Source organism: Lepeophtheirus salmonis, chromosome 13 (genome assembly GCF_016086655.4).
Source record: "Lepeophtheirus salmonis chromosome 13, UVic_Lsal_1.4, whole genome shotgun sequence".
NCBI classification, from domain to species: Eukaryota; Metazoa; Arthropoda; class Copepoda; order Siphonostomatoida; family Caligidae; genus Lepeophtheirus; species Lepeophtheirus salmonis.
Window position 1 is genome coordinate 10,350 of NC_052143.2, and position 14,833 is coordinate 25,182.

Sequence of the window (14,833 nt, forward strand, 5' to 3'; positions counted from 1 at the left end):
GAAACATAAATCACAGCAATAAGTCCAAATATTTATATTACTAGTTCACATTTTGTCATTTTCGTCTAATTAATTACACTGGGGAACACGAATTTTGTAAAAATGAATTGTAGCCAATAAACGAATTTATTTTTGAGCTCAGAATCTAAAACTGATCTCTGGTTTTCTCTTAGTCATCTGAATTATGAAACATCTGGGATTATTGTTATTCGAGACAATTATCGTTCAGAGTCATTTTTTACCCTTAAAACAATCCACAAATTAAAAGAAGGATTAATAAAACTTATGTAAGAGTTTCTATTGATTCTGTATCTTGTTTTGAACTTTTTAGACTAAAAATGATGAAAAACGACGCCTTTCGTTAGACCATTAGAACTAATTCATCATCCATAATGACAAGGAATATCATAGTTTATATTGTTGAAAAATATTCTATGTTTAATTTAAAGAATATGCATCTCCAAGGATTTTTGTAATATAGAACCAACAAATAAAAGGACATATACAATACTACATATCAAAAATCTTGTTTGATTATATTCTAAGAGTAGTACTTGGTATTGCTCGAAGTAATAGGGCACAGAAAAACTTTGCTTTATCAACATAGAAGATATCTCACCTGAACCCTCTATATGTGGTGCGTCAACATAAAAACTATCTTGAACAAATATAAAGAAAAGGACAAAATCTTAATTATTTTTTTAATTCATATACTATTCATACAGTCCAATATTTCATGGACTTCCTTTATTTAAATTTAGGGACTTAATTTGCCCCCTATATTGTTCTTTCAAATAAAATATATTTATTTATAATTATTTAACTGTAAATATGAATCTTTGCCAATTTAAGTGTAATTTGCTGTGTCTCCGAAATATTAATAGGAATATTTATTTCTTCGAAATGAGCTATAATTCGTCGAAGAGTACAAATATAATCCAGACGCGATTTTGAGATAAATACTTCTAGCTTGTCTTTGTGTTGACAGAGTATATATTATTTATGGAACTAAACTTGCGTGAATTCTAGCTACGTGTTTAGCTAGATAATATTAGCTACAAATGACAAATGATGGATATGACGTATATTCATAAATAATAACATTGTTTATCAACATAAATATTAATTAAAAATGGTTCCACATAAATATCATTTATATCCACTTCCCTCTAATTCCGCGATCATCATTAACAAATGGTATTTTAATAATTTTTTTATATAAGTATAAAGTAACTAAAGATTACAAAAGTCATTACAGATAGGTTCTTATAATTGCCGAATATTGGGATGTAAGTATATGTGAAGTGCATAAAATATATTTGGATTTTCTCCTTTTCTTGATTTTTGATTGATTTCTTTTATGTTGACACATCACATATATAGAAGACAATATTTGTAGGTACAAAGAACGTAAAACTCACATTTTATTCTAATTGAAACCCCTCTCTGGCTTCAATAACGCCGCGCTTCAACCGTCCTTCCTGCTCAAGTTTTGTCGATTTCGTTTTGTTATTTGTTCCTTGAGGACACTCAAATTTGAAAAACATGTTTAGTATATAGGTATGTTAAAAACGTTGTAGGGGACGCGCAAAACTTATTCAGATTTAAAAGAAGAAATTTTTATTTAATAAAAATAATAATATTAATTCTAGTTACGGATAATTGTTTATATTTTCGATCCATTTTTCTACTTTATACTAATAACCTATAACTATCATCTATCACCTGACAAAATTTCATGAAGGTAGCACTTAACATATTTGAAAAATTATAATATATTTGTTATTTTTTTTTTTACTATCATAGCAATAGTAATTTTTATAGTTCCAATTAATTATAATGTTTTGAAGATAACTTTTTTTTTTTTGTAAATATATTATGTAGTTTAATGTATGTGCTTCAAATTATGTTAATTAATTACTGTTATTATTTTTATTTGTAAGGTATTATTTGATTTCCAAGAATAAATAAAATGAATTATAAATAATTATATTGACGGATAATCGTTTATATTTTCAAAATTGTAGTTTAGCGTAAATATATATGCTGTTTTTTAATTTTGTGCTTCCAGATTTATTTATTTAGATACTTTAAATAATATATATGCGAAGTTATATTAATACATGTATAATAATTATAATTGTTATCATTTAATGAAGAAAATCTTATAATAAAGGAATACGAATAGGTTTTAAGAGAACATAACCCTCACTTTAGTATACCATAGGAGCAGGAAATACCAATTGATTCCATGGAGTGGTATCAATTACACTAATCCACTAATCGAATTTGCGCACCAGAAATCCTTTTCCAGGTCATTAATATATTGAGTAACATCTATGATTTGTCAGTTAAAAATAAATTAAGACAAAACTAAAATATATTTAAACAATTTACATAATTATCCAAATTTATTGTTATTACAGGCCTCAATTATCGGAAATGAACCGGGAGGTATCTCTTAGAGTCTGGAGTTCATTCAGAGCAAATTTGGTCCAGAGTTACAAGACAAATTAGTAAACAATATTTTTGTAACTGGCTCTTTGGTACTCCTCCCTTGAAAAAGGAATTGATTATTTTAAGGAGTATTCTCTATCAAATTACCTTGTACAAAGGCCACCCAGGCCGTGGAGAAAGATGACGATAAGACGACGGCACGTGATCAATAAAGAATAATATTGTGGATATCGTTTGGCATCTAAAAAATGCGTTGATATAATTTTGAAAACTTTTTTGTTAGGTAAACTAATTTTAAATAATAATACTAATTTAGGGAATCATAAGATGAATGCTGCATCAAATTGTGCCTGTCCTTCACAAAAGACAATTTTTCAACAGACGACCTCAAAATTCGGTTAAATTTAGTATACGCCATGTAAATGTTTATCGGCCAACTCCAAATCAACTTTTGTGTGTATCAAATTTCGAATAGTCATCATATCTTCTGAATAAAATATATGAGGAATCAATAATTAGATTGTAATTTATTAAAAAAAAATAGTTTGCAGGTATAAGTCTGTATGGACTAAATTTTATCAATTCTTGCAGGTTTGAGGTGAAAACCTTTGTTCTTTTTGATGCGGAATCACTTACACGTACGATTTCGTTCTTCAACACTCACAAATGGTTTTATTAACTTTTTGAGTATTTGAATAATTTTCTTGATTACGGGATACGCATACTTTGTGGAGGTGGTCAATGTTTGTAGTTTTCTTTACTTCTCTGATAGTAGGTACACACATTATTGAGACCTCCCTCAACAAATTAATGAGGAAAAGGAGTCATTTCCAATTTGAGAAACGTCGAGTATAATTTTTTTCGTACAATTAACTGTAAGTATTCTTTTTGCACAAAATAAGATATGTATTTGGATAGGAAGTTTGTAATTAGGCACCTGATGATTTTGAACTGAGTTTTGTCCCCATTCATTGTCCTTGATATTGAAATGCCACTAACACCATACTGGAATTTAAGAATACATCATTATTAGTGTGGGATTCGAGTATTATGGTAGTAGATAGTTTAAATACAGCATAAATCCCTGCGATATAATATGATAGGGATTTAATAGCACATTTTGTCATTTGATGTTGGCCATTTTGGGGACCTAAACAAACAAGTTTTATAACTATAAAACTCTTTTTTTGCATTAATATTAAGAAAAATAGTGAACTATTGATTGTCAAAATGGGATCAACTCGTGAGGACTTGAACCTCACTACTGTTTATCAAAAAAATATATCTCTATTATCTAGTTTTATAACATATCAGTGATATCAGATCCTAAAAGTTATTATACTTAACTATTAATGAATATATATCTGATTTCTATCATTTGTTACAGAGAACAATCTACGCAACGATCTCTGCAATTATCGACTTGGAGTCTCTCTTTTCGAGGAATACGACCCTTACGACATTGTAATTGGCGAAAAGACTTGGATTGATCTTAAGAAACAAAATAATATGGGAGAGGAATACACGGAATTAGATAACTTTGACAACCCTCTCCTCACTCCCTCTGCTACTTCCAAAAATCGTAAAAGTAATAGGACCAATTCTTATGATGGAAAAGTTGATATACTCAAATATATCATAACTCATGGAAAATACAATTCACTTAAAAATATCAACACTTGGAGAAAAATGAAAGCCGGTGGAGTATATTCAGGATTGAGAACAGCCATTTCTTTAAAAGAGCATTTTAGAAAACAAATTCTCCCTCACATCAATATTAAAACATACCCTCAATTTAGTGAAGAGGATTTGAATAAAATTATGAGAGGTTGGTTTAATGTTTAATGTTGAGGTTTTAGAGATAAGTTCTAGGCTTAAACAAAACGTTCCTTGTTCTGATGATGCTGCAAAGCATCAACAGGGCAAAGTGAAAATCGAAAACTCTGTCAGACCTCTTCGAAAAAGTTCACGGAAGCTGATTAACAATGATAAAACTCACTTTGATGAATTGTTTAGAATAATCAACAAAAAAGAAAAAGAAGTAACTGCTATCCCATCCAAAAAGCGGATAAAGATATCTAATTTGAATAAATTTGAAGCTTCATCTACATTTGTCAAAGAATCTCAAGATCGCAATACTCTATTGTTATCACAAACTGATGCTTTGAAATCAAAGGAGCGCGAAGCCTTTAGTAAAAGTTGTATGTTCTAGAGTCTTAATTATTCGTCTCAAACAAAGTTTTTAGCTACATGGAACCCCGAACAAAAAGATGATAGTCAAGAATAAAAAAAAGAGCGTTGTTAAGGCAGTTATTCTTAATCTAAATGTAATAATTCCTGGTATACAAATGCTCCAAGTAACAAAAAAGGGGGGGGGGCAATTCAAGGAATGGTGGAAATACGGCACTCCCTAAATCCTTAACAAAAAAATGAAAGTCAACTATTGCAGAGCTTTCCAAGTAGTCCAAATTTAATGATAAATAACGTCAAATACTCAAGTTTGGTAAATTGTATGGAAGACAATGGGAGAATGAATAAAGTTCAAGTCAATGCTAAGGCGTTGAAATGGTCGAGATGCATTGATGAGAATATTCTCGGGTTGTTTAAAAAATATAGGTTTACGCTCAAGATATACTCTGCAGTTATGGAAAATTCTTTTGATCTTTTCAATTGAAAAAGGTAAGTTGCTACATGCTACAAGTTCCTCCAGACACGCAGCCTGTTTGAATAGGCCGTCCCCCCCCAGTGAACAGAGATGTTACAACAATAACACGATATACAAGGTCAGATCCAAAATATAACACGATATTATTACAAAATCAATTTACAAAATCAATTTACGAACAATAGAACTATTTGTGTATTTTCCTAAGATTCAAGGTCCACATCTCGGATTAATAAAATTGGAGTAGGCTCTTTTTTTTTGAATATTTATTATTGCCTGAAAGAACATAACTTATTTTTCGTTTTGACCAAACCCATTTATTAAAGAAAAGTTCATGCCACAAGTAAAAATTAAAATCTTATGCCATTTACTAGAGCTGTTATAACTTATAAGATTTTATACATATAGAATCCTCTAGTTTCTTCGATAAAAGCATCAGAACCCCTCTTGTTGAACCATTCCCCGTAAAAAAACAACAACAACCGTTTTTAATTGTTTTATTAAAACTGACAATGTTTTGGTTCCTATCCTGAAACTTTTTCATGAATCAGCCATCCTTTTTGAAATGAAGACAACTTTCGAGTCTCGTGACTTGTTTATCTTTATCCTATAGAACAGGTAAGTGTTTTAAACATGTTTCTTTTGGAAAGTTGTTTTTATTGTTAATCTCGCCTTTCTTAAGTATTCGGATTTCAGATTTTAAGTACTTTTCTTGAGCTATTTTAATAAGAATAAGTTCTGCCCCTTGAACTTCTTCATTAACCATTGTTGACTTAAATAATTTGGACCTTTTTATCTCTTATTCTTTGACCCATTCTTTTGATTTGAATAAATATCCTTAAAATTTTCTTCCACTTACTTTGGTTTGATACTGATTCATCTATAAACTCCAGGGCATTTTGTTCCTCTGTATAAGATTCTGCATTTATCTTAAATAAATGAATTTTTATATCTTCTATTGATTGTATATTTTCTGCAGTAATTTGATTGAAATAGATATGTAAATCATTTTTTGATTGTAATCTATAGTTTTCATCTATTACCAAAGGATTGGAAAGAGGTTGTTTTGGCCACAATTCTTTTGGTTTAAGAAGAAACATGGGACCAGACAACCACATATCTTCTTTTATTTTAATGTCTCTAGTTGGTAAATCTGCAGGATTAGGAATACCTGGACAAAATCTGATAGATAAATGTTGAACATTGTCAAGTATTTTTACTATTCGTCGTTCTTCCAACATTTTGTAGTGTCCTTTATCTCTCTGAAGATTGAGAAGGGAGTCTTTATAGTTTACTATATCTTTACTTGTGGCAATTCCCTCAAAAGTTTTTTGGAAATAAAGTCCAACTCTGATTACCATAAGTAGGGCAACTATTTCTGCTCTTGTAACTGTTAATGCATCCTCAAAATATGCTCCTTTACGTGGATTTTTTTTGTATTATTGAGGTTTTTGAGAATGCTCGTTGTGATGGGAGCTTATTCAGTCCTGTTTTTGACACTATATAAGTTGCAATTCCCATACCTTTTGTACTCGCGTCTCCAAAGATTGCAAAGAATTCAAACGAACCCCCAGTCCATCTTGGAAACGAGAGTTATTTTAATTTGGTAATTTCAAACTTCCAATCTTTAAAGATTTGTTCAGCATCTTGAGCGATAGGATTGGGTATGAGTTTACCACTATCATCTTTTATTGTTTTGATTAATAGGTTCTCATCCCAAGAAGTCTTATTGTGCCATAGCATAGGTAGAATTTGTTTACATTTCATTATAAACGGTGATACATATCCTTGCGTGTCAAATACTTGACTTGCATGTGAAACTATTTCTCTAAGAGTAATCTTTTTTGCATTTGGGTCAAATTGTTTAAATTTTGAATCGAGATCAAATTTATATTCGTTTGATTTTTGATCTAATTTAAGAGCCAAAAAGGAAATTATTTTTGAGGAATCTGTTTTATCTTTAATCTATGGCGTTTAATATGACTTGACTATTGGCCGTAATTTTGTGACCTTGAAATCCACGACTTTAAAGAATGATAAGGATTTATTTTATTAATTTAATTGTTTCTTTTTCAGTATTAGCACACATCAGAATATTATCCATATAAGTTTTTGTCAAGATAATATTTATGTACTGCTTTTGGATATTCTTTTATCCATGGGTTTGCAGTAGCTTGGAGACAATAACTTGCCATATATGGACCACATACACATCCAAATGGAAGTCTGGTAGACCAATACATTTCAGGAGGATTTTTATCAGAATTACTCTAAAGAAATCTTAACATATCCATATCTGATTCCTTTTTTAGTCGTATGGATAGAATTTTTTTTCTTATATCTATTGTTGCAATGAACTTGCGCATTTTGGAATGCAAAATTAATTGTATAATTTGTGGTAATAAATTTGTGCCTGATAACAGTAATGTATTTTATGTAAGTTTTCTATTTTTTGGATAGGGCATGGAAACGTTTATAACAATCCGACATTTTGCTGTCAATCGTTCAGGCTTTAACAAAGGACGATTCGTGAAAATGTAGGTTGGGTGATGTTTGTTTTTGTAATTGCGTTGGAATTTTTCCGCAAATCCGTTTTCAATAAATTCATTATAATCATAGTTGATATTATTGTAGAGAAAAACGCGTACTAGGAGAAGGGGGAGGGGGAGAAAGACATATGGTATCATTGTTTAAAATACTGATGTGATTCTCACTGATAATCACATCAGTATTTATCAGTTGCTTTATGATTTTTGAGGGTATAACGAAAGTATTTATTAGCAAAATGTTTAATAAAGATATACTACGTCTAATTCACTCAGACGGTTTTTATCCGTTACAGCAGATTTGAAAACGTCACACTCGGTGAAATTGTAATTCATTATGAACCATATTTTCAGAATAATAACTAATAAAACGACAAAGTAAGAGTATTTCGAAATATATTTGAAGTTCCAAGTTTAAAATAGAAGGCTTAAATTAAAAATAATCTACATACTAAAAAATAAAAAATAAACCATCTTACATTTAAGTTAAATATACAAAATTAAACAATTAGAATCATATAACTAATAATAACAATAAATTATAAATACAGACTATTGAAATAATAGATTGATGCAAATAATATTTTGTTGTTCTAACTTCGGAATTCAGTTCAACATGTCATAACTTTTGGTTGTAAAACACAAGCCAGACGTGGAGTTAAATCAAAAATATCATCTCCCTTTTATCCTCATGTGCAAGTTGCATATACAATTGTGCACATATCTCTACCGATGAGATCTTAATAATTATTAATAGTAAAGTAAATGTCCAAATTATAAAGTAATAAAATAATGTTAGATTTATATCTATACCTTCTTCCAATCTTAATACTAACAGCTTTTAGAATCCCACATTCATTTATTTCATGTTTATCTAAAAAAAAAAGTTAATCCATGCAGTCAAGTTTTAAACCTTAATTACTTATCTAAGATATAAAAATAAGACTCCTTTATAACTGATAAGACAATTCAGGCAACACTTCTTGACTTAATGTAGTTTTCTAACATGACATCAAGATTTAGAGGAAATTAAATTATAGGAAGGAGGGTACAAGGATCGTCTTTGTGTACCCTGTATCAATGAGTCTCAACGCCTTCCTCCCATTGACTAAAATATTAGTTTTTGGAATACTTGCGCTTAGTCCTGGCATCGGGATACTGCATGGGCTTACAGCGTCTCCTCCTCGTTTCTCTTACTCAGGCAGAATCAGTCAATGTGGCCCTCCTCAACACAGTTGAAGCACGTTATTTCTCTCTTCCGTCCTAGGGACAGTATAGATCTTCTCCTGTTCTCCCCTTGTAAGGGCTAAGAGTTCTGTATTCATGTCACTAGTCCAATCAAACTATTTTCTTCCTCTCACCACGGCTTCAAACCGGATAAAGTCCTCGAGCGATCCCAGCAACCTCTGACAAAGGCATGGAGTCAATCTTCGGTATTGCCTGCATTTGTGCGCTAATGCCCAGTGGAAGCCCCATTATGAAGGTCACCTCTTTTGTGTACTCTGATCCTCTCCAAGTGATAATAGTCACCAAGTTTTTCTCATGAATATATTGGCACTTGTTCCAGCCTCCCACTGGTCATCACAGAGTTCCACGTAGGCATTGAACATCTACTTTACTTTGATCCTAGAGTTGGTCATAAACAGGGAATACCTCAACTTCCAAGAACAATGGGAGGATCCTTAACATGTCCTCCACTTCCATTGATTCTTTAATGAGGCTAGTCTGCTTTCTCCAGACAGACACGTTCCCCTCCTCATTAAATTCCAGGATCACGTCTATAATCTTCATTTTGGCCATGGTTAAAGAAATACCCGTTACCTTGTAATATAGTCTTTATTCTTCAAGGGTTGAGCCCGTACTGTCTGTTCTTAACCACGAGGCGTTGTGACGTAATCCCAGTAGAAGTGGCTCGTCTCGGTCTGATGCCTCAAAACAGAAAGCAACACACATAAAACAATTACAGTACCTTCACCAAGGCCATTACGCTTACTAGATGCATAAAGGCCTTCTGTTTCAAGGCTTGAGGAAGTTTGGGCTGTCAAATCTCGTACATTAGGTCGGACTCCATTACTAGCTGCTCTCTCGACTTTACAAAGTGGTTGTTGTCCTTGGTTTTTTCTCAAGACATGTATTAATGTCATCCTTTATTTAGACTCCATTGGATATGTCAGGGCCTGGGAACTGTCCAATGATTTAAGAGATTTTGCAACAGAACGAAGAGCAAGCAGGCATTCTTACAAAATAATGATAAGCTCTTATCATAGGTCTCTTATTTGGGTCTCTCTGCTATCCGTAGTATATCAACCACACAAATTCTATTCTGATTCAAAGATGGAATCTGTCAAAACTTAAATCTTTATTTAAATTGTATAAGAATAATTAATATTTCATATTTGTATTACTTTTCTTTTCTTATCTTTTTTTTTCTTTTTTAGGAAAAAATGTTTCGAACTTCTCATTTTATCCACAATGTCTTCAAATAGTCCACAGTCTCCAAATAGTCCGTTCATAGACTTAATTGAGAAAGTAATTTTTTTTTGGCTGTCTCCATATAGTCTGCTCTCTCTATAAAGTCCGGCTACCCTACAGGAAGACAATGAATAGCACGTAGTTCAGGTAAAATACATACAATCGTTTTTAGCGTGGGTATCCTGTAGTAAAAGATGTCTTTGCACCTGTATATATAGTCGCCCTGGCATTATGATGCACTATTTTATTTTTATTTTATAATATGAAGTACACACTTGAATGTATTGTCATTTCTCAGATCAAGTATCTTCACTGTCCTAAAATACCCTCAAAAATGACTTACGTTGTACACACAAACATACCTACCTCTTTTTTGTACTCTTAATTTGAATAAATGATACTTTTTAACGACTTTTTTAAGACAACTATCAAGATTTTTCTCAAAAAAATCCCAGATGGTTCTCTCAATTCAATCAAATTACATTAATTAACGGAATAATCTAATTGTTACACACTGAAATGCCCTAGTTTTCTTAATTGAGCATCTTTTTTGATTGAATGAAGCAAAAATTGAGGTTATGATAAATACCTACGAGGATCCGAACGTTTTTCAATTTCAACAAATTTTGTTTTATTAATTAGAAAAAATTTGAGATAATGTATGTTCAACCCCGCAAAGTTAGTACCATATAGGATTTCACTCCCAGCCCATCTGAACCATCTACCCCCCTCCCCCCGCGTTTACACACTATTACAATAAATAACAACCATAAACGAAACATTGCATTTTTCAATAACAATACAAACGTAATTCTTAATTTTAAATTTTATTTAATGACAAAGGTATAGTGTGATGCATCAAACTCCTCTTGACGTCATCCCTTGTCACTATAATTTATTTAAATTTGATTATTATTATGTCGGGGATCTCGAAAGCCTTCAATGTAATTCATGCTACAAACAATAGTTTTGTTTTAACAATCCTTTTTTCTTCCTGTTTTAATCTATTTAAGCATGAAAAAGGACGTTTTTGTAAAGGTAACTGTAACAGAAATAGTGTAGCGTATCCTGAGAGCCAGGGGTGTTCCTAGATTTAATCATTTGGGTGGGGGCATGAGTTCAGAAAGTCCCCCCTCAAAAAAAAAAAAAAAAAAAAGGGGGAGTTAGCATGCCATTGCTGAGAGCTTCTCACATATATTTAGGTAAACATAACAGGTTATCTTATATATATATGTATACACCTGTAAAGAGGCAGTCATGTTTTGATTGGTTGCTTAAACTTTGGGCGTTGATGGCTAAGTTAAGTAAAATACCCAATACGTATCTTTGCATAGGGTTTAATCCCCAAGACTCAAGGATTCAAGTCCCTTTATATATTTTGCCTGAAGTTCACTTGCAAAATGTAGATGGCTGGAGGAGTGAAATGTATTTTAATTTGAAAATATTTTGCATATTGAATCCTGTACAATTCGCTAGTGTTTTGTCGGTCCTTATATAAGACAAATGACTATTGTATCGTCCATTTTTGCCACAATTGGTTCCAGTTCAGTCCTAAAAGCTTATTTAGTGCAGTCTTTGATGATGTCACTCAACCGTATATTCTTCTTTATTGTTTATAGAGATATCAAAAAAGTGGATGGAAAGGCCCCTGTAAGAGTGGAAGTCCATTGTTGACACCAGAAATGAAAGTAACCCGTCTCTTTTGTTGCAACACGTTTTAAATTAGTCTTTTGAGTTCGTTTGAGTTCGTTTTTGAAACTTTTGTCCCTTCGACTACAACTTTTGGGTGCATGTTGAGGGGAAAGACTGCAGTGTCCATCCTCTAAGCACCGATGCCATCAAATCCACTATAAGCCAGCACTGGGACGCCATAACAGAGAACTACATCAGCTGCACGTGCCAGGCCTTCCGCGGCCGCTTGGAAGCTATCATTGCCATTAAGGGCGGCTATATTAATAATTAAAAGAGCTCAGACACTCAATTTTTTGTATTAATTTTGTTGAAATTATTAATTAGTAAATTATATCTTGTTGAAGTTTAAAATTAAATGTGTTCAGATTTTAATAGACCACTCTGTAATATCAGTTTGTATATGTTTGATGAATAAAGTAAAATTCGAAGAGGACTAATGATCATAGTAAGCCTGTAGCGACAAAATTTGCAAATATTAAGAAATTTTTACCTCTTGTTAAACACAAAAAAACTGTAGCCAATAAAAATTGTTTTTGATTTAATCTTAAAATTTCTTCACCACCCCTAACAAAAATTATATAAAATATTACAATATTTTGTACCATGTCTAAAAAATTTTTAGAGTAAAATATTTAACAAAATCATTTACATTAATTTTGTCAGATAAAAATATTTAATAGTACTAACAGATGATGCAATTATAAACAAAAAAATATTGTAAATGTTAATTATTTACTAGCCATTTAAAGCTACAACCCTTCGTATATAATATCGTAAAATTCTATTATATCATAATTTATTTAGTATATATATTAATGAAAATTATTTCAAGAACATAGGGCAATGAATTATAAGTTTTTAAAAACACAACTGCAGTCTGACCTTCCGCCCCACAGCTTTTCTACTAAGACCATAAAAAATGGCTCCAGTGCTGGCTTGAATTCTAAAATGATATTTAAAAAAAAATCTGTCATTCTTTAAAGTTACTCGAAAACAAATATAGTTTTAACGAATATTATAACAAAATATATTTGAGCAATTTTAATTTTATAGACAAACGTAATGCAATCCAATTTTCCTTTGTACATGGTCAAGTTTTATTCGAAACTCCTTTAACCCAAGGTTTTTTCATAAATAAAGTGGTCATTTTGGGTAAAAATGTCATTTTAACAAAGTGATCTATCGGTAAAATTTATTTTCGATAAAATGGCATTTCACAAAGTGGCTTTTCCCGAACAACACTTACGGCAAAGTGACCTATAATCGATCAAATAGACAATAATTTAATTGTTTTTAAATGGACTTCCATTGAAAATGGTAGGCTTAAGCATAATTAATTTATGTATCAAAATGGAGATCATAATCTTTAGAAAAAGATAAGAAATCCTTTAATATTGTCATTATTAGAAAAAAAACTCAGCTATATTCTTTTTTTTTTAAATAATGTAAGTAATCTATAACTTTGATGGATTCCAAATGTACCTACAGCAATAAAAGTAGTTATGGTGGGATGGGTGCACTTTGGCGGTTAGAGGATATTTTAAAAGTGTTCCATAAAAACAAATATGATCTCTGCTAAATTGATATTGTAATGCAAGTATAATGCATCCTTTTTGGAAAAATTAGTCCATTGGAATATATCTACATAAATCTTTAAAATATGTTGTAAGAATTAAGTGACGTAAATTGCTGTTTATTATTTTCAAAATTGACCTTTTTTTAAAGGTATTTCTTTTAAATTGAAATATAAGGCCTATTCTTTGATTTCAACCAGGATACAAAGTACTTGAAGGAAAAAAAAAATGCTGAGTATGTCCTTTCATTTTACTTGATTATTTGGTACATTTTCTATTCATAGGACATTGGCAAACTAAAAAAATATATCTTCTCTGCCAGAGGTGCGACTTGGGCTAATAAAATTATAGATTGCTTAAGGGCGCTATTATCGCTTAAAAATTACGTCAACTGTTGTGTGACGCCAGTGTATTTTTTTGCTGTTTTAATAATATTTCATCTTTACGAATTGCAATATTGCAGTATTTGTAATGTGTAAGATAGTTATTATTATAATTTATAAACATACTAACGTCTAAATTGTTGTCCCTTGCTGCTTGAGAGGAGGATCATTTGAATTCCCTTCAAATGAAGGACAATGTCTTAAATGGCAGATTGCTCGGAAACGAGAAGACGATAATGCTTCACTCTGGAGGTCATCACCATACTCTGTATTATGTGAAAAACACTAAAGACCAAAAGATTTCCGAGTGCCAATACAAACTCTTGCTTCTGTGGGAGGAAAAGCATATCGGCGTTTGAAACGAAATGCATTCCCTCCTCTTTTTCCTTGGTCACAAGTAAGCAAAAATCCATTTGAGGAAAATTTTCGTTTCATCAATACTGAAAAATCAATAAAACTTTGTTTTATCAATTTAAAGAGATTGATTTGTTCTTGCCCAGTGACGTCATAGACCTCTACCTGCCAAAGTCGAAATTCCCAAGTACAAAAACGATCTTGGATCTTATCCATTTCTAATTTAATATTTAAAAGAAGTGTTGTAATCAACACCATTGCTTTCCTGATACACTTCATCTTCCTAAATTATGAAATTGTATCCGTAGTACTAATACTAATTTTCAATAATATTAAAATATTCCAATAATGGATTAAATAACCTTAAATCAAATCATTTGGTATTTACCACAACCAATGGATTCTAAAATAAATAATTAGATTTAAACTACTACCTTAATTAAACAATTATAAGGTAAATACTAAATAAATAAATTGAAATGGATTTAAGACTTGTAATGTTTGTAAAAAGACATATGTATGAATTTACTTATATCGTGGTAATTCTCCAAAAAGAAGATCTTTACTTGGGAGGACATTCACCATCTTGGAAAAGAAAATTCATTCTTCAGATTAACGATTCTGAAAAAACGGACAAGCTAAAAAATTCACAGGATTGACATCACTATATATAATTTATTTATTAACCTT

General features: G+C 31.2%; 1 long non-coding RNA gene across 2 annotated transcripts; it reads left to right on the forward strand.

The window, feature by feature from the left end:
• Positions 1-838: 838 nt before the first annotated feature.
• LOC121127918 (uncharacterized) lies at positions 839-1,989 on the forward strand. 2 transcript variants are annotated; one of them, XR_005867954.2, is made up of 2 exons: positions 839-1,197; positions 1,250-1,989. It is a non-coding gene; the product is annotated as an uncharacterized lncRNA (long non-coding RNA). The 2 variants fall into 2 exon arrangements; XR_005867955.2 differs by having other exon boundaries at positions 1,259-1,989.
• Positions 1,990-14,833: the final 12,844 nt, after the last annotated feature.